Source organism: Callionymus lyra, chromosome 4, assembly GCF_982586985.1.
Source record: "Callionymus lyra chromosome 4, fCalLyr1.hap1.1, whole genome shotgun sequence".
NCBI lineage: Eukaryota > Metazoa > Chordata > Actinopteri > Syngnathiformes > Callionymidae > Callionymus > Callionymus lyra.
The window spans coordinates 24,656,795-24,675,475 of NC_141821.1; the positions used below are offsets into that span (position 1 = coordinate 24,656,795).

General features: G+C 38.7%; 1 protein-coding gene and 2 long non-coding RNA genes across 3 annotated transcripts in view; 1 reads left to right on the forward strand and 2 right to left on the reverse strand.

Moving 5' to 3' along the window:
* Window positions 1-3,006: 3,006 nt before the first annotated feature.
* Window positions 3,007-6,497, reverse strand: LOC148082204 (uncharacterized). The gene is made up of 5 exons (XR_015710835.1): window positions 5,626-6,497; window positions 5,395-5,538; window positions 4,995-5,293; window positions 4,868-4,921; window positions 3,007-3,520 (listed from the first exon to the last, which is right to left on the reverse strand). It is a non-coding gene; the product is annotated as an uncharacterized LOC148082204 (long non-coding RNA).
* A 213-nt stretch (window positions 6,498-6,710) lies between these two features.
* On the reverse strand, window positions 6,711-7,975 carry LOC148082205 (uncharacterized). The gene is made up of 3 exons (XR_015710836.1): window positions 7,852-7,975; window positions 7,665-7,754; window positions 6,711-7,454 (listed from the first exon to the last, which is right to left on the reverse strand). It is a non-coding gene; the product is annotated as an uncharacterized LOC148082205 (long non-coding RNA).
* A 4,735-nt stretch (window positions 7,976-12,710) lies between these two features.
* Window positions 12,711-18,681, forward strand: part of LOC148082206 (sodium channel protein type 5 subunit alpha-like) — a 64,938-nt gene continuing 58,967 nt past the window's right edge. Inside the window, exon 1 of the mRNA XM_087790190.1 lies at window positions 12,711-12,754. The gene's annotated coding sequence lies outside the window, so the exon portion shown is untranslated. The remainder of the gene's footprint in view (window positions 12,755-18,681) is intronic.

The following is an 18,681-nucleotide window of genomic DNA, read 5'->3' on the forward strand; positions in this document are numbered from 1 at the left end:
CTAAATATAAAATTAATTTCTAAAATAAAGTCAGATATTAGTCTTATTATCACTAGTAAACAACACATAGCAAATAAGGAATACTATATAACATAAAACATCTAGAAAATCAATATCTCCTTCACTAAAATAACAATCAAACAAAAAAGGTGTGTATAAAAGATAAACTAAAATATAGTACCAAGAAAAGAGAAGGTTTCACTGAACTTCAGGTGATAAGCAAAGCTGAGATTAAAGTGGAGGTAAATGGCAGCATCTGCTGCACCCAACATAAACAACAACATGTAACAGCTGATGAGATATAAAAACATGATATAGAAGGAAATGCAAGACTAACATCGTCATGTAATTCTAATGTCTGACTTTTATTTAAAGTAATGCAGCAGAGGGTGGAATAATTTGCAAAATATTTAGCTAAAAGTTGTATTTACCACTTAACCCGCACTTGAAGGACTTGTGTTCAGAAGGGCTACAATGTTGAACAATTAAACAAGTACTGCCATTTTTTCGCTCTCATTATGGCTCAACTCATGACATAGTTAACTAGGGAAACTATTGGCAAAAGCTGGTGTGGTCATGTGACAGTCAGAACAATAGTAGATGTGGACACTGAAGATATAAAAAACAAAACGCCCCTTAATTTGTTTGGCAAATTGTGAATTAATAATAATAATAATAATAATAATCTCTATTTATATAGCGCCTTTCAATTAACATACATTAGTTAAATTAGTTTCAAACAATGACATGCAGAAACAAAAATAAACCATTTGAAGTCATAGCCATGTGGTCCATCAATCACAAACACCTTAAAATTTAGAATACTGTCCCATAGTCTGGATAAAATACAATATGGTTCTAAGTGAAGACTGCTGGTGGGACAGTGTTCAAGGGTCTGTCAAATCCATGAAGCATGAAAACAGAGTAGAAATAGTTTGTTATCACGTCTTAACTTAAAAACTACACAACTAATGATCAACAAATCCATGTTACTTCTACACACATCCCTTCTTTCTTACTACACTCATTCATTTTTAGAATTTCTCTTTAATATACTTTCCTAAAATATATAAGAGAGTACCTGAGACACACCGGCATGTCTGAAGGAATCCATCGTCCATCAATGCATCCCATACCAGATAAGAACGAGCCTCAACATCTGGGAAGCTCGTTTGCAGATGTTTGTTTACAACTTTGGTCACGTCGCAGTTAGCATCAGGTAGCAGCAGCTAGAGTCAGCTAGTAGCTAACATAGCGGCTAGCAGGGCTGACTCTCGCAACAACCGTGGGAACCTGGCTCTGGCTCCGCGCACATCGTGCACTGTCGCGTACTTTTTTAGCCGATAGTTACAACAGATCCAGGAGGTGTAGATTATCTTTTTCAGTGCCGATATCGTTGCTTTATTACCGCGACAGCGCTAACACGAACTTAAAGACGCCAAATGTTGAATGGAGTTCGGGCCGGAGAAGACTCACCTTTTCTGCTGCGGGGCAATTTTGGATTCTTTCTGTTCGCCATCGGGTTAGAATCTCCTCTTTGCCTCTGGAACAGACTGACACCTCTTTATGTCAGGAAGTTACTATTCCTTCTGGTCTGATGAACGACGACTCGTCACTTAGTAACCAGCGAAGCTTCTTCTTCCTCCCTGGAGCAGAGCTTGACAGTCACGGTGATGCCTGGACCTGGGGGGGCGGGACCAAGCAGACCCCGGACCAGTAACGGTTCCTGACGTCACTTCTCCAAAAAACGTGGCAGCCCAGAGACACATCCAGAGGTTCTGGGCGGATTGCAGGTCAAGTCGGCTCTTAGAACCGGAAGCAGGCCCAGTTATTCGACATCTATCACCCAGTAAGAAGTTACCTGATAGCAAATAATTTTTTCTGTCATGCCTCTTTATCCGAAACATCTTTAGATTTAGGGAAGATGTCGCGGTGAGAGACCGTTTCCCATCATGTTCACACATTTAGCCACATGTTAGTATCGGTATCAAAGTGCAACTAATTTAAGTTACTCTAAAAGGAGAAAGAGAGGTTATAAGAGCAGAGCTCATGACCGGGTAATGATGGGCTTCATTCCTCCTGCAGCCAGCTGTGATCATGCATTGCTTTGTTTATACAACAAGTCACTTGGAGGAGGAGACTTCTGGGATTTATGACGAGTGGTGACAGACCTTGATGCTCGAAACAATCGCACAGTGGAGTGGGTTCGGGTGGGGTAAAGAAGAGCTAATATCTAGAAAAAGTTTCAGTGGATTGGGCTTAAGCACATTTTTTAATGTAAATATTCCAATTAAAATTATATTGTTTTCATTTTGCCAAAACTACAAGTTCATTTAAATTGTGATAATAGGGTTATAGCGAAAATGTATCGGTATGTACAGGTCAATTTAAAAGTATTATCATTATGATATTTCAATAACTCCACATTTATTTTAAATGTCATATAATTAAACTCTTAAAAGGTTAGTAAAAAAAAGACATCGACTACTATCCCTGTAAATTTGGCGAGATTTTACTAAAGAAATCTGAAATAAATGATGTTAATTATGACAATTTAGAAAATTATATAGAAAATAATCCTTTAAAGGTTAGTGAAAATTCCACAGGATTATGATCCATGGTGACCTTCACTACTATCCCTGTAAATTTGGTGGGATTTTACTGGAGAAATTTGAAATAGACCAGTCATTATATGTTAATGATGACATTTTTTAAATTATATTTATCTGTAGGTTTGGAAATATTTATTTCAAAGCAATTTCAGCATATGGTAATAACAAGTTTGTTACATTAAATAAACTTCAAAGAAATTGAAATATAAATGCTTGGTTAGTTTCATGGCTCTATATATTACATTGCTTTTGAGTTTCACAACTAATTTTAAAAAGTAGTCTTCATTGCTTTAAGTGCCCTAAAATCATTAACATAATGTCAGTTAAAATCTATTAATTTTGAACGCAAATTTGGTGTGTAACTTCTTTATTGACAACAGATACTGGCATCGTTTTTAACACCGTGAACAAACCCAAACTTCTTCATATACCTGAACTTTGCTCCCTTCTGTGTGGACAGCAGGATAAACAATCGTAAACTGTCTCTGCTGGGGTCTTAGCATCCATGACAATGCCTGTTTTGCTCCTGCATCCAGAGGTGACTGTTCACTGTCGTAAACGGCAACAGCATTGTCTTTGCTAACTGTGACCCAGCGGTTCCCCCTGACATTCAACATCTGGATGAACGTCCCATCCCAATCTGAGGTGTTGCCTCTATCCCCCCCATGTGCCAGCGCAGCAAAAGGCAAAACCGACTGGAAGCCATGAATTTCAATATGGTCTTTGGCCAAAAGGTAGCATTGTCGATGGCATCACCTGTCAGCCAGTAGTCTGTATGGAGCAGTTGTGCCAAATCACCAATTTTTGTGGGTCCGGAAAGCCAAAGGATTGTTTTCTGAAGGGCCATCATTTTTGCCACAGAGGGGTCCTTCAACTCCCAGTCCTTTCTTACGTCAAGTTTTTTTTTCCTGTAAAAATATATTTGACATCCATTTTTGTGTGACATTTTTATATGACCCTAATTGGTAAAAATAATGTTTTTTGGAACAATGTTTAAATAAGTTTCTATTTGTATGCGTATTTTATTTTGCATATACATAGCTTTTGAATGAGAGTCTGGTCCCTTGAACTACATTGTCAACGGTAAATATTTGTATTATATATTAAATATATATTTAAATTTCAGACTATCTTACTGATTGACCACAGTATGTCAGGCTGAAGGACATCAGGTCTGACACTTTGGTGTGCAGTACAGGAGCACCTCAGGGGACAGTACTGGCCCCTCTCCTCTTCACCATCTATACTTCAGACTTCTGCTACAACTCAGAGCTGAGTCTCGTCCAGAAGTACAGTATGTTGACGACACTGCCATTGTTGGATGCATCAGGGACAACAGCGAAGAAGAGTACAGGAGTCTAATACGTGACTTTGTGGACTGGAGTGAGAGGAACCACTTGCAGCTGAACACCTCAAAGACCAAGGAGCTGGTCTTGGACTTTGGGAGGTCCAGGACAAAGCAACGTCCAGTGTCCATCAGAGGCGACGAGGTGGAGATAGTTGACAACTATAAGTACCTCGGTGTGTGGCTGGACAGTAAACTGGTCCTGCAACACAGAGTAGACTGTACTTTCTGAGGAGGCTCCGATCATTTTAACATCTGCAGAAAACTCCTCTGCATGTTCTACCAGTCTGTGGTGGCCAGTGTCCTGTTTTATTCTGTGGTGTGTTGGGGTGGGAATGTGTCCAAGAGGAGTGTCTGTGGTTGGCCTGAAGCTGGACTCACTGGTGACAGTTGCTGAGAGGACATCACTGAACAAACTACTGTCCATCATGGATGATGACAGTCATCCTCTCAACACTGTCATCAATGAGCAGAGAGGCAGATGGAGCACAAATGCTCCTACCCAGATGCAACACTAATAGACTCAAGGACTCATTCATTCCTCGGGCTATTAGACTCTATAATTCTGAGTTTGGGGGCAGAAGTGGAGTGCAAGTATCATGACATTCTATTTTATGTTAATCTTTGTATCCTTTGTCTTTGTTATTTGTTTTTGATCTATTTTTATCCATTCTTTATCTTTATACTTTGATTGTGTCATCTTTTACTTTCTTTTTATAGAGACTTTGTTCTTGTTCTTCTTTTTTTTATCGTCTGTATTGCTGTGTGCTAATTGGAAAAACAATTCAATAAAGTTCTATCTATCTATCCATCCATCTATCCATCTATCTAAATAGAAAGATTATTTTTTAACATGTATTTATACATTTAAATCAAATTGCTTCATTGTACAAGATTTGTATCTTATAACCTCAATTGCAGATGTTCCATCTTCTGCAGTGGCGACTATCTTTGGGGAAGGTACCTGGAAAAAACATGTTATAATACATTTAAATAAAATAGCTTTTATAAAATAGCTAGTTTAAATTATTTCTTACAAGACATGTGTGTAATATCCTTAAATGCAGATTCCATCTTCTGCAGTGGGGGCCATCTTTGGAGACTGTTCCTGATAAATAAAAAAACATCTTGAATATTTTACATTGTAATAACTGGTTATAGTTGTGTTATCGTTTGTACATTATTATTTATATGATTCATTGCTACTAACAAAACATTACTTAATCATTATATTAAAAGATACCCTTTTTCCTGGCTTTGAAGGGAATATTTTTTTAAAGAGTCCTCAACGTCTCTGATGCCTTTCTTTCCATCGCTCAGTTTCTACTCCGAGAGACTGTAAAATATCCAGCATGCAAAGTAATTCTTAAATATTCATCAAAAAAGTAAATGTCTTACTCTTTTCCTAACTTTTTCAGTGTCGTCTTATTCCCTTACGTTGGCTGTAAATCATTGTTTTTTAAACAAAAACAAAGTCATTCAGACGCGCGAGTCTCCTTCTCTGGAAAATAATTATTTTAAGGTTCCATTGACTCTTTTCCATTATCCCATATTATTTGTTCGGTTGTCGTTTGTGAAGTTCTGAAAATGATTAAATAATTTAATTGCAACTTAAAGGAAATGCAATCATATATATGCATTTAAATAACGGAAACAGAATAGCCTTACCTGTTTATTGGACTGACTTCTTTGTGTTTTGGGGAGAAATTTGAGTATGCTGGCCCAGTGCCATGTCTGCCAATGCGGCCTGAAAATGAAAATACTTTTAAAGACTTTCAAGACTTTTTAAAACCTACCCGGCATCCGAGCTGACTACAGAGTAGCATGTGGCAGAAAATACTTTGCCAACCTGGCAATATAGTCTGGTGCATGGTATGGATTTACTTCACCATCCAGAAGAATTGTTTTTCAAGGTCTGTATCTGTGATATCATTCTGGACAATAAAAGAAAAACATGCATATGCACCCCTTTCTCAATGTTGCTATACTTACATTATCCTTCACAACCCTTTCATACATCTCTGATGCTCATCGCTTTCTTTAACTGTACCACATTTCTGCAGTAGGGACTCTGTCATGAGCTTTCCCTAAATCTAAAATGGCAAAATTAAGCTTTTGCTGACCTCCTCTTTTAACATCCTGCATACAACAAAGGATCTGTTTTATCATGAAACCTTACTGTTTCTTACTTATGTTGACACCTTCTACCCACACATCCATGGTGTGACTCAAGTACCTTGATGTATATGTAACCGTCACCTGTCAATAACATGTTTTCTTCAACTCATACTCATCTTGTATGCTGTCAACAACAGAAATGTACCTTGTATCCTCAGAAATAATTTGCTGTTTTTCCACTTCAATTTTCCCAATTTGCAATATAAGCATCTGTAGGTTTTCATAGTAACTTTCAACATTGTTTCCAGTGCATGGACTGGAAAACAACACAGTGGCATTAAGAAGCACTGTGTCCACGTACTTTAAAGGCTTCTTGAGCATGCCAAGCGTGTAATGGTTAGGAACACTGCAAAAAAAAACAAAAAAAAAAACTTTAGGGTTACATTTTAAATATGAAATTAAGATTATTAAAAGACACCTCAAACTTCTCTGTTTGAAGTTGACCTGGGACAACCTCATGGTACTTCCACAAGTGACATTAGACAATAGGTTAGCACAATGGAATTAAGCAGGTGTAGAGAGCCGTCACAAATTAACATAACAGGCCTGTTCACAGCCTTAATTTCATATAGCTTCCGAAGGTGTGTCTGGAACGCCTGCAAGAAGAACGTCACCGATGCTGTGGTGTGGTCACAGCTCACATAAGTCGCCACAGGTAGGGGAGATGCAGCTTTCGATGGGTTTCGCAGACCTTTTGTACAATGCTCCCAGTTTTATCCAAATAAACGATGTCAGTACTGTAATGTTTATAAAATATGGAAAGTGTCTTTTTGGACCACTGCATAATGCTTTTTGGGTGCATCATTACTTTTTGCAGTACATCCCCGTCTGATCCAGTTCCTTTTTGAAAGAGTTTGTTAAGACTTAGAAGTTAATTTGCATGAGGTCGTCTTTCCTGCTTTTCTGTCCATTCTAAAGTCTTTTTAATTCAGCTGTGCTGTGGCACACCTCGCCACCTGAAAACTCAACAAATGCCTTTAGGGTGTTGTCACCATTCATCTTCAGGGTGAATGTAACAGGGCAGTCCTCAAACCTACAATGCCCTGCACATTTGAAAAGTAACCCTCCTCTTTGAGAGAGTCTTGTTTTTACAAGGTGCCGTTGGAAACCAATAGTAAGGATGGATTGTCTTTAATCCCCTTGCAATGATATTGGTCCACTGGAGTCCTTTGAACACTCTTCTGCATTGTGTCTTCAGCAATCTTTGTTGACAAGAAAACAACATGGTGACTGTGGCAATTTTGATGTGAAAAATGTTTCTTCTTCTTCACTCGAGTTATAGACAGTGGCCCATCTGATTCAGCATCAGTGTCTTTTTCCTAGAATATAGAATACAGAAAGGACAAATGAGCTGTGATAAGGATTACACTAATATAAAATCTGAAGTGGAGTACACTTTTAAAGCTTTACAAAGTTATGAATTGTTAAAAAGGACAAGATTAAGTTTTTTTTTTAAATACATTATCCTTTGAATAGCCTTAGCCCCAACTTCAACCTTAAGATAGAGAAATATTGATTTAACTTTTTACCTCAGTAGTAATATTAGTTATATTGTCATCATGGATAGTCTCTGCAGGCTCCTCATTTTACTTAAATCTGCTGTCAATCAAAGGAAGGTCCTAAAAAACGTTTAATGATAATTTGCTATTATACGTAACATGTTTTGTAATATAGTGGAATTTAAACTAGACAAACAGTTAAAATACTAACACATACCTTCCAAAGAAGTTCAGTAGCTTTTTGCAGTTTTAGCCGATTTATAAAAGTGTTTGGCAAGTCAAGGTTCTTACACACATTTGTCCAATTTCCTTCATCACTGCAAACCTTGTAAAACATTTCTCCATAGACTTCAGTATTTGGTCACATCTAATGAACCTTCTCCTTGTCTTCAAAACAAAATAAGATTAGGTGTGTGTGTGTGTGTCGTTATGATATCATAACTTTTTACCTTACTAACTTTAGGCTCCCCCTATCCTTCTGCTCATATGGTACAGGCCATCTCTCGCGCAGGACCCCAGTAGTTGACAGTGTAGAGACCTAAGGTTAGAAAGTTAAAAAATAAATTAGGATAATATAATGATAAACTCAAAGGGAAATAGAACATTTTAAGCGGAGAAAGTTGATAACAACTTACCTTTCGCTTTGAGGAGTCATTATTTTCATTTCATGGGAAGAAAATACGGTTTAAATGTGTTAATTTAACGCACAGGTTGTCTTTGTCGATACGGTAGCAAGGAAGTGGAAGTGACGTAATATCAACAAATCGCGGCGCTTTAAGTTTAAATAAAAAAAATAAAAATAATATTTTAACCTAGCATAATGGACATTTCGATTAGACTCTGTTTATAATAGGTTGATCATTATAACGATGATATTATTATTATTTTTTTTACAATAACTTTATTACGAATAACTTCAACAACAACAGCTAAACCATATACTGTAGCCATGCATTTTAAGTATTAGTATTATTATGATCATCATAGTTTTTATTACTTTTAATGCCAATATATTTTAAATCCCTAAGGTGTACTCACAGCAAACTCACAAAGATAGTAATAAAAGGTCATCATGTTAGGGTTCACTGTCAATCCTTGCCAAGTTACCCTGGTCTGCGTGTCCAGAATGTCTTGGATAGGACCAGAGAACCAGGAACAGTTGAAAAGAAGGTCAGGAGAAGGAACTAGATTTCATCCGTTCATTTTGTCTCCAAAACACTTGAAAGAAACACTTGAAAGAAATCACTTCAGTTACTTCAGACATAATATATATACAGTATATAGTTCAGTTACTTCAGACATAATATATATATATTAATATTAATATATATATATAATAAAGTAACCATTAAAAAACTCTGCCAGTGTTAAGTATTTTTGGATTAACAAATATTTTACCGTCTGATAATTGTACTTGTTTTACGGGTTCAGAGTTTTAATCAGTTTATAAAACAAAATGGCATTTAGCATGTGAAGTCTGCACCATTCCATCCAACTTACAACTGGTTAGCATAAAGAGCAGTGCACACCTTTAAGAAGGAATGAAGAAAGATTAGACTTTAGACTATAGACTTTCTTTAATTGTCATTTCACAGAAGAACACAGCAATGAAACTGGCAACGAAATTTCGTTGCTTGGCAACCGTTAAAAAACACAGCAGAGTGAATGTATATATATAAGTATAAATATTAATATTAATAAGTTAAAAATAGTGCATTATAGTATAAACAGAATAAATGAATAACGTTTTAAATGTTGCATAGAATTAATTTATATAAAAGTATAAATATAAATAAGTTAAAATAGTGCAATATGGTATAAATAGAATAAATACATAATGTTTTAAATATTGCATAGCTCAAGTTAAAAGATAAAGTGAGTGAACTTGCTTGTCAAGATTCTTATTCAGTTACACACCTCATGCAACAGATTTGTCACAAGCTTAACTAGTGATGACAAGGAGACTCAGCTCTGTGTTAGACCTGGTGTTGGCTGATGAAGCAAATGAGGCAGAAACAAGGTCATATCCTTGGAACAAAACTGAGATTTTTATCACTGGACGATAATGTTCTGATCAATAATGACTCATTTGGAACTAAATTGAAACGTGCTGTCACTCCCTTCACTTTTTAGGCCAAGTTTCCAATACAGTCATTTTGTGGAGCGTTCAAGCAATGAAATGACATTGCCAGAAAAGTGGCTGAAAAGCAGGTGGTTTCATTGACAAAAAACGAATACGTTCCTGAAGGTCGCTCTAGAGCTATGGATCAAATGAGCAACAATGTTTTCTGTTTCCCTGCATGTTCGATGTAAAGCTACTGAAAATAAATGCTTATAGTTAAATGCTTTCCTTATACCTGGTAAGTTATCATGTGTTACAGAGCTATGTAACAGGTTGTTAACTTGAATAACAACATGTAACAGCTGATGAGATATAAATAATATTATTATTGTATTATCATGGAGTTCTACAGTGAGGTTATCTAAATGTTAACAGACAGGTGTTGTTATACGATAGGTCCACTAGGGGACAGTAGAGGATTACCACGTTCTTTGGTTCCATCTGCTTTGCGAAACTATGAAATTCTTTCAACGTGGAGATGTTGAGATCATTCCATACTCATGATTCACACGCCTGTATTCATTCAATTGACTTTATTGATTATTGATTAAAAAAGTTCTGATGTCTTCGTTTTTAAACGATATCCCTGCTGTGGAGATCATTCTCCAGGAAACTTTAAGGAAGGTGATGAAAAAGATAAACTGAATTATTCTTTATTTTTCAAGTATAGGCGCCACATCCTCAGCAATCAAAATAACCCAAGCATACCAATGGTTTATAAAGCCGTTTATATCTTGGCTTACTTGAATTCATGACACACAGACACCCACGCACACGCAGACCTTCACACACACAAATACACGCAGGGCTCCAACCGAACCAGTAACTGAATACGTTGGATCTCTTTCATGAAGCGCGAGTAAATCCCAGGCAGATTTACACACTACAAAAAAAAACTACTCCAGATTCATGAACCAGGTAATGATATAGATGATCCTGTCAGACACACTGCAAACAGAGAGAGAGATAATAGAAATAGAAATATACATTTTATATTCCAAACGAACAAAAAAGTCAATAAGATCATGCTCATTAATTCACAATCATGAACATAATCTGAACATGTTAAAAGCTAATTTATTGTTTTTTTTTTTAATTGAAGCGCCTTTTGACTCTTGTATGAAAAAGGCGCTTTCAAAGAATCATAACTTACATACTTACTAAATGTGTTACATGTTGTTTTTGTTGTGTTCAAATGTTGAAAGGCATCTGCGTATTGTTCACATAGAGCGCAGAGTGAATTCAAATGTGCATTTCTAAAAGTGACAGCCATCATTCTAGTGCATTCCTGAATTTACACAAACTCTACACAGGAACAGAAGGATTTATTTTTGAGTAGATTCAAGCAAGATCGGACCTACTAAAATATTGGCGAATTTCAAAATCCCGTTTTACTCTCGTATTTCGTTCCCCTCACGCTTCAAGATTAAGACAAATTACGTGCAGTTTATTGTTCTTCGCTCGGGTCGCTAGATGGCAGCAAAGTTCAATAGAAAAGCGACCAAGTTGGTGTCGGAGCTGCTGCCTCTTCTTTCTTGTGGTCCACGTTAAAAAGTGTCTTTATGAATCGACACACAAAAGACAGAAAAATGGGACAGCAGGTGGCGGGTGCGTTAGGGAACCCACTGGCACAACACACAGAAGGACTCGTAAGAGTTGCTCGAGGGTGAGCTCCCCCCCACTGAGGGATGCTTTCTAGCAAATGCTTGTGGGTTCAGGTGGACCTACAGATCTCGAAAATAATCGCAACCTTGTCCCATTAGAAATATTTTTTTCAACATTTTAAAAGCCGATGCAGCCAACCAAAGGTGTGGGTGATTTTCAAAAAAAAAAAATTGGTGGTGGTTGTATTAGATCGATACTTATTCCTGGACAGTTTCGTAATATTTAGCGACACTTAAACCGATAAACGCTATGCGTCATATAACCAGCGGTGAGCCACTTATTTGACCTCTGACCCCACACAATCCACGCGCACAAACACACGCCACGTTCATTATTTTGTGTCGCTCTGCAAAAACGCAGGGGGACGTCAGGGGGCGACTTCTGCTGCGATCATGTTTGCGTCAAAATCAATGAAGTTACACAACTCTCTGAGGAAATGATTACAAATGTTTTTTGTATGACGGTGTGTTCACTGGAATGGTTACGTATGGGATGAAGTGAGTCGCTTCTTTTTTTTCACTATAATTTCCCTCACTCCTCTCCTTATCCATCTGTCTACCCCCCCATCCTTCCTCCCAGCCGGTCAAAGCGGCAGGCCGTCAACAATGAGTCAGGTTCCGCTCGAGGTTTCTGCCTTTTAAAAGGAAGTTTTTCCTCGCCATTGCTCACTGTACAGTGTTTCGCTTCTTGCTCTTTGTTGAATTGCTGGGATCTATTTTTCCTTAATCAACTTTAGTCTTATTTCATCTGTATAGTGTCTTGAGATAACTTTGTTATGATAAGACACTTTAAATAAAATTGAATTGAATTGAATTGAATTGAATTAAACACATGCATTGGTGTGTGAGCGTGCATCTGAAGATTGTGTAAGTGTGTGTAACTTTTATGTGTAGGGGTGTGAAATTGTGTGTAAGTAAATGTCGGTGTGTAAGTGGGAATTGAGAACGTTTTGTGGACGCGAGAAAAAAACTTGCCAACCTCGCGATAGCCCACCTATCTTTTTCCCGCCCCCTCTATATATAGTTCTCTCTTCACACACACACACCTGACGCCGGGCTTTTATTGTGAAAGTCCACCCTTCGGGTGTTCGGACTCTCTCTCCGCCGCCGAAGCGTCTCAAGTGCTGGAGATGCGGGAGGACCCGGAGCAGACGCGCTGAGGACTCTGGGGTGTCCTGCTCCTGATCCAGGATTTACTCGCTCCGAGTTTACTCCGGACACTCTTTTTCTGGAGTTTTCTTTCACCGATGCGACGTGACGGCAGCCAGCAGAGGGACTCGGAGGTGATGCTGTGACGGAACCGAACCAGCGACGGAGCCGCAGGACCTGCACAGGTAAGTGGTGCCGGTTCAGGTACTTTTGTGAAAGGTTGACCGTTGACCCCGCGTGTCATGAACCCTCGCGTCAGGACCCCACATCCCACACCCGCGCAACTTCCACCCTCCACACCAAGAACCAAAAAGACACCCGGGTTTGGACCCGTCCTGGCACTGACGCAGTAGCGGCTCGTGCGCGTGTTTCTTTCGCCTTTTTCTCTCCAGAGACTAGTTTCCAAGCGACGTGAGCGCGCAGCGACTTTTCCGTTCATTAACATCGGCCTGTGCACGCGCATTGTCTTAATTGTGTTACTTTATAGTGATGATGTATGTGCGTCAGCGTGCGCGTTGCGCGTGTTTGGATATTCTGGTTCTTTCGCTGTTTAATTCTTTAGTAATCAAATTAAACATTAATTTTCTTAAGTGGACAAGGTTTGTAGGATTGTTCAATAAAATGTTTAAAATCTTTTATTTTTTTTGTGTGAACATTTTAATTGTTGTTTTGGAAATTTCATTTTTTCAGATTTAATTCACTGAACTGCCTCTGACACTAGAATAGAGTCTCACAATGAAATTATCTCTCACACAAAAAATGTGATATCAGTTTAGTTGTTGACCTTTAACCTTGATGGACCTTCGGCTGTCACATTTTGTGTTGCCACGGTGACAATATTGTGACTGACACATCGTTGTGATGTTATCCATTGTGACGTTGTTGTGATGCTCCCACGTTTGAGCGAAACATTATCATCATAGAGATAATTGAAACCTTTTTTGTCTCGAGGGTTCAAATTGTTTTTGATAATCATCGTGTTATGGATATGAGTAAAAACCTTGTCGTCATGGTGATTTAAGTGTGTGAATTAAACATTGTCATAATGGTTGTCATTATGGCTTCAGCTGGTCCACACTTGGATAGCGAGCTGACGTGGTCAACAGCAGATATACAGTAAATTAAATTAGTGTTGAAGACATGCGTTGGTTCATCTGATGGCTGTCGGTTCTGTATCAAGAACACCATGTGATATATATATATCTCTCTCTCTCTCTCTATATATATATATATATTGTCTTCTATAGTGTGTGATTACTTGCTCAGACGGTTGAGTGGTTGGCTTGTGGATCATACGTTGCAGGTTCAATTCTAGCTCTGTATATACTTGAGTGAGTGGGTTCCTAAACAAGCTTCTTGAATGGATGAATGTATTTTGCTTTAATTTCATATGATCAGTTTCTCACAACCTCACCCTTTTGCCCTAAACTGGTCACATTCCAGAGGAAAGATCCTCAGAGTGATCATATTTTTGTGAAACTGTGTGTGTCTGTGCGTTTCGGTGTTAGTGTATGCATGTGTGAGTGAATGCACTTGTTAGTTTTTGTGTATGCATGTGTGAGTGAATGTCCGTGTGTGTGGTCACTTGTAGAGTTCAAAAAGTTGTCGTCACGCAACAAACGGCCTGAAGCTTCTGTGTCAACAACTTGACGTTGTGCTGCTCAACAACAGGTGTTCTGCCACTGCAGTGCCTTCCTTGCATGCATTACATTCGAGTGTGTGTTCGACCTCATGATGTGTGGTTCTGTTTGTGTAGAGCAGCGGGTCTGACCTTTCCTGGGACAAAATGAGCTGCTGTTTGACAGGCGGTACAACTACAGTGAAATTGCACCTTAACTACTTCCTGCTATTTCTGAATGTTTCTCTGCCTGTACCTTAAAGTGATGATGATGATGATGGTGATGATGATGGTGATGATGAAGATAGAAGTGATTAGGCTGGTGATGATGATGGTGATGAGGTTGAGGATGGTGATGATAGTGATGATGAAGATGTGAGTAATGTTGGTGATGATGATAATGATGATGATGACTATGATGATAAGGATGTTGGTGGTGATGATAGTGATGATGAAGGTGATGTTGGTGATGATAGTGATTATGAAGGTGATGATGATGAAGATGATGATGAAGGTGATGATGAAGGTGATAATGAAGATGATGATGATGGTGATGATGATGGTGGTGATGATGATTATGATGAAGGTGATGATGGTGATGATGAAGGTGATGTTGGTGATGAAGGTGACGGTGATGAAGATGAAGATGAAGGTGATGATGAAGGTGATAATGAAGGTGATAATGAAGGTGATAATGATGGTGATGATGATGGTGGTGATGATAGTGATGATGAAGGTGATGATGATGGTAATTGTGGTGATGATAGTGATGATGAAGGTGATGATGATAGTGATGATGAAGGTGATGATGATGGTGATGATAATGGTGGTGATGATGATGAAGATGAAGGTGATGATGATGGTGATGATGATGATGATAATGATGGTGATGATAGTGATGATGATGGTGATAATGATGGTGATGATGATGGTGGTGAAGATGAAGATGATGATAATGGTGATAATGACGGTGATGATGATGATGATGATGATGATGATGGTGATATTGATGGTGATGATGATGGTGGTGAAGATGGTGATGATGGTGATGATGATGGTGATGATGATAATGAAGGTGATGATGATGGTCGTGAAGATGAAGATGATGATTATGAGGATGTTGTTGATGATGATGGTGATTATGATGATGATTTTTATGTTTGGAACATAAAGAAAACGACAAGTTGTTCAGAAAAACATGAATGTTGATAAAAACAAAATTAATTACAGTGTTGTTGTTTATTTTTTAAATACCAACCATAAACCAACAAAAAATACGGAATTAATCATGCTTGAGGGACAACAAAGAGTTGGAGCTCAGCCAAACACACACAAGCATCTGCGCACACACACACACACACGTGTGCACGCACACACGTGAACACACACACACAAACACAAACAGATAATTGCAATATTGAGGAGACATGAAGGAAAAGCAAGACTCAACAAAGATGAATCTAAATAGGTCATTCATGTGTGTGTTTTTCTTTGAGTGTGTGTCTGGTCACCGGTTCACAGTGATAGTTGTGCATAGACACACTCAGTCGCACATAGACACACTCACACTCACATAGACACACTCACACTCACATAGACACACTCAGACTCACATAGACACACTCAGTCGCACATAGACACACTCACACTCACATAGACACACAAAGACACACATAGACAATCTCGGTCGCACATAGACACACTCAGTCGCACATAGACACACTCAGACTCACATAGACACACTCAGACTCACATAGACACACTCAGTCGCACATAGACACACTCAGTCGCACATAGACACACTCAGACTCACATAGACACACTCAGACTCACATAGACACACTCAGTCGCACATAGACACACTCAGTCGCACATAGACACACTCACACTCACATAGACACACACAGACACACATAGACAAACTCAGTAGCACATAGACACACTCACACACACATAGACACACTCACACACACATAGACACACACAGACTTACATAGACACATTCAGACTCACATAGACACACTCACATAGACACACCGACACACATAAACACACACAGACACAAATAGACAAACTCAGTCGCACATAGACACACTCACACACACATAGACACACACAGACTCACATAGACACACTCAGACTCACATAGACACACTCACACACACATAGACACACTCAGACTCACATAGACACACTCACACTCACAAAGACACACTCAGACTCACATAGACACACTTAGACTCATATAAACACACTGAGACACACACAGACTCACACAGACACATACTCAGAATTACATAGACACACCCTGTACACAAAGAAACACTCAGACTAGCACAGACACACTCAGACTCACACAGACACAGACACACTCAGACTCACAAAGACACACTCAGTCGCATTAACATGAAAAGTAAAATATTTGAAATTTCTTCCCTTCATCATTTTCAAGGATGAGGAAAAGAAAATCACTTACACTGATGACACATTTCTTGGTAGTTTTTCTAACTCATTTTTTAGCCAGTGCACTGGGATAAAATTGTAACTGAACATGCTGGGTCAAGATTTGTAACCAGTGCGCTGGGTATTAAAAACCCAGCAATGGCAACCTATTGCATCTTCACCCAATCTGGGTTTCTTTTAACCAAGGAGTTTGAAGAATATTTCATTGATATTTTGGTCTAATTTAAAACATATTTCTTTCAGCCTCTGACAGGAAGGTGGGCTTTGTTTGAAATTAACTAGACATGTCCAGCACTATTTTATTGACTCTTATAGTAGGGTTGTCATGATACCACACAATACCAGTTGTTTTTTTGACACTTCCATACCATGTTTAAAGGGGAACTAAAGTGAAAACCCAACTCTCATGACTCACTCACATGTTCAAATGTTAAAGTCTCTCATCATGGAGTCTTCAGTCTTCAACTTATTACCGTATAAAGTTCTCATATGTCTAAACTTTTGGTGAACGAGAGGTAACGAGAGCGGAGTTCATTATGATGTAATGATGGCTTTACTCCTCCTCCAGCCAGCTGTTATCACGCCCGCTTTGTTTATACAACAAGTCGCTTGGAGGTGGAGACCTCCACATTGTGACAAACCTGGATATTTGTCCAAATTAATCTCCAAGACCCAAAATAAAGTTTTATTTCAAATAACATGAGCCAAGTACCACTCAGGAAAATGCTACATTACATAACTGTATCGTCACTTTGCGTTTAAGTAATGAAAAGTATTATAAACGTGGACACAGTGCATGTACTGCCCTCTCGGTTCCACCAAGAACTTGTGCATCCAGTAAATTGTTTTTGTTTTTAAAGGCTTATCATAGTAATTGCGAATTATTAATACGCATTAGGTGTTGTTGTACAAACAGACACATACTGATGAGTACAATAGAGGTCCAACATCTATTTAAGACACACTTAAATCAACACATTAGTTGCCTTTTAATGAACAGAAAGTGTTTCAGGACGTGTTCCTTCTATTTCTTGTGTTTCCTCCGTAGAACAACTGTAGTTATCTTTGCCACAAACTTTTTAAGACCAGACCTGCGGGGTGCACTTTGTTCCTCGGCTCCGCACCAGTGGTGTCTTATTCATCCACTGCTGATGAACCCCACTGCTGTGTTGTTGTTGTTGTTGCTGTTGTTGTTATTGTGAGCTTATTTGGCAGCACTGATGATGTCATCACTGCCATCCAGTGAACTCAGCATCTCGCAGTCTCGTCTTCACTAATCTGCTGTGGAAGTGGAGCAGGGTGTGTGTGTGTGTGTGTGTGAGGGCATGCAGGTCTGTCACGTGCACATGTGGATGTGTTTGTGTCTCAGTGTTTGTGCATGTGACTACATTACAGGGAGATTGTGTAAATCGGTGTGAGTGTGTGTAACTATATATTGAGAGTGTGTAAGTGTGTGTCTATAACAGGGTGATGAGTTCTCTCGTCTGACCTCCTTTGGTGCTAAATTAAAAGAGCCTGAATATTGACGTCTGATGAAGGGAAGTGTGTGTGTGTGCGTGCGTGTATGTGTGTGTGTGTGTGTGTGTGTGTGTGTGTGTGTGTGTGCGCACATTGATGAGGTGAGATGACGAAGCACAAAGGACATCATCCCAAGGGGTCTCTCCATCATTGACACCCGCACACTACCAACACGACATACACCACATATTCCACAGAGACCAAATATAAAACCAAACACATCATATATAATAGACACCAAATATACCACGGACACCAAATATACCACAGACACCAAATATACCACAGACGCCATATCCACCACATATACTGCACGCTTCACTTATACTACATACAATGACAACACACATACACCAAGGACACCACAGACACCACATACATCATATATGCCACAGACACCAAATATACCACAGACGCCATATGCAACACATATACCACAGACACCACAGACTTCACATCCACCACATGAACTATAGACAACACACATACTACAAAGACACCATATATACCCCA